A 2,855-nucleotide genomic window follows, 5' to 3' on the forward strand; every position below is an offset into this window, starting at 1 on the left:
CAGAATCACAGACATGATAAATCAGTTGCCGTTTTAAGCTGCCAGGTTTCCGGGTAATTACACACATGTAATTCTTTAATTACATGAGAATCTTTGTGGGTAGGACTCAGTCCTCAGGAGTTTTTAAAACTCCCCAGTACTTTCCAATATGAAGTCAAGGTTGAGAACCACTGAAATGGAGGAATGAGGCATGGAGAAATCTTTAAAATTTCCATCCAGCTCTAAAAATTTTTTACCTTAGCTATTTTATCAATGCACTGGAAGAAGGTGGTCCTCTTTTCATGCCACGGACCTTGGTCCCAAGAAGCATCTGAAGAGTGTAGCAGCTCCAAAGCATTGGATGGTGGATAAACTGGTCAGTGTGTTTGATCCTTGTTCATCTACAAGTCTCCACAAGCTGAGAAAATGTCTCCTTCTCATCATTTTCCTAAGGAACAGGTTTAAGTATGCCCTAACAGGAGACGAAGCAAAGATCTGCATGCAGGAGTTCATTAAGATTGATGGCAAGGTCTGAAATGATGTAACCTACTCTGCTGAATTTATGAACGTCATCAGCGTTGACTAGACTGAGAGAATTTCCACCTGATCTATGACACCAAGGGTGGCTTAGCTGTTCATCGTATTACACTTAAGAAGGCCAAGTACAAGTTGTGCAAAGTGAGAAAGATCTCTGTGGGCACAAAAGGAATCCATCATCTGGTTACCCATAATGCTTCCACAATCTGCTACCCTGATTCCCTCATCAAAGTGAACAACACCATTCAGATTGGTTTGGAAAGTGGCAAACCACCAACTTCTTCAAGTTTGAAACTGGTACCCTGTATCTGGTGACCAGAGGTGCTAACCTGGAAAGAACTGGTATGATCACCAACAGAGAGAGACACACTGGTTCTTTTGATGTGGTTCCTGTGAAAGATGACAATGGCAACAACTTTGCCACCTGACTCTCCAACATTTTTGTTATTGGCAAAGGCAACAAAATACGGATTTCTCTTCCCCAAGGAAAAGATATCCACCTCATCGTTGCTGAAGAGAGAGTCAAGAGACTGGTGGCCCAGTGGGTGGGTGGGTGAGCAGTGGGTGAAATGATCTCTAAGTGACATGATTGGAAAAGTCTTTTTACTTAAGTAAAGATAATATGGCATGAATATTGAGTGAATAAATATTGTATAACCTGATACCTCCAAATGTTATCATTCCTTTAATAAATGTTTATCACACGCTGTGTTCCAGGCATTCTGCTTGACACCACAGATTCCAAGAGTAGTTCAGTTTTCTAGATAGTGGGGGGCAATGAGGGGAATCAAAAAGAAATACAGACAGTATTCAGTCTCAAATCAAGGGAAGAAATGGAGTGGTCAGTTCTCCTTGGAGTGGGGGAAAGAGATTCAAAGAGGAAATAACTTGAGCCAAGTCTTCAAGGATGATTTGCTGCTTAATGAAGGTAAGGAGCAGGTAGTGGAGGGTAGAGGAAGGACATCTCCAGTTGCCCAGCACCCTGGTGCCTGACATTTACAGTAAAATTATTGATGGAATTAAGTGGGGACCTCTGTTTTGGTTAATTCTATGACATCAGTAAATGACTTTCCTAAAAGGGCTTGGCTTATGAAGGAAGAAATGGTTCACAGGCTGTGTGATAGTACAACAAATAATAACGGCTACTAGTTATGAGGCACTATCGTGAGCCAGCACTGTGCTAAGCACACAATGTTCATGAGTTCAGTGATTTCTGATCTCACAAGCAAACTGCCTCAGGGTATTCAGGGACCATAATGTGACAGACCATTTGGATTTGTTCCATGTGGTCCTGGGTTAGAACTAGGATCAATGAGTGGAAGCCATAGAAAGACAGACTTCAACTCAACCAAGGGAATAGCCACCAAAGAGGCTATACCAGGATGGACTGAATGACTTCTGAACAAAGTAAGTTTTCCACTTTTAAACACTTTAATACCTTCCTTTGTAATAGTTTTACCCCCAAACTACTTAGAATTAAGAACAAGTGGCAAAGACAGAATTTAAAGAATTATTTGAGTTTGTTATTCTGCCCACCCACAGATAAATCTCTATTTCCTACAAGACCAGCAAGCAAAAAAAAAAAAAAAAAAAAAGGATAAGGAGAGAGAACCTCTTCACTCATGTAAAATGCAAGCTTAAGCAGCTCGAGCACATTGAGTTCAACTCGGATATGCATAAGTTAGTAAGGTGCACCTCACAAAACTCTGAGACAAGGTGGTACCTGAAGCTTGTGCTTCAAGCTCAGTCCCCTCTTCTTCTTGTAGAGCTAGACTGGTGCCCAGAGTGCCAGTTCCAGCTGGCAGTCCCTTGCCCAGGTGGGCTCTTGTCCCCTGCCGTCCATCTATGGAGTCTACCTACCTACCCATATGCTTTTGACTCAGAGCCTCTTGATTTGACAGCTGGCTTTAACTTCAAATTACAAATAATCTTCTCTCTGAGTACTATCTCAGTCCCTAACTTATGTTTAACATTTTAGGTAATAGCCTTCTGTTCATCATCTCAGGCAATTTACAGATTTAAACGTATCCTGTGTATGAGTGTGTACATGTATGTAGAGACGTGTGTTCTAATACAAATAACTTCTTACTTCATTATTTTCTCACACAACATCCTGAAAGAGGAGGGTAGAAAGAGGAAGCCTCCAGTGAACTGAGGTTTCCTCACATTCCTAGAACCATTACACCACACTTGAAGGACTCCATAACCCGACAACTTGTAGAAATGTTGGGTGCCAGGTGGGTAGTGGGTCTAGATTACCTGGAATTGCTCTCCTAAGTCTAAGAATCTGTAACTCTCTGGTAATTAACTTGAGTTGAAATCAGCCTTGAAATGGGACT

At 41.6% G+C, this 2,855-nt stretch overlaps 1 pseudogene; it reads left to right on the forward strand.

Annotated features, from left to right (window-relative positions):
- Positions 1 to 301: 301 nt before the first annotated feature.
- On the forward strand, positions 302 to 1,073 carry LOC103074117 (40S ribosomal protein S4 pseudogene; annotated as a pseudogene).
- The last annotated feature ends 1,782 nt before the right edge of the window (positions 1,074 to 2,855 follow it).

This window comes from Lipotes vexillifer, unplaced genomic scaffold (assembly GCF_000442215.2).
Source record: "Lipotes vexillifer unplaced genomic scaffold, Lipotes_vexillifer_v1.1 scaffold645, whole genome shotgun sequence".
Taxonomy (NCBI): domain Eukaryota; kingdom Metazoa; phylum Chordata; class Mammalia; order Artiodactyla; family Lipotidae; genus Lipotes; species Lipotes vexillifer.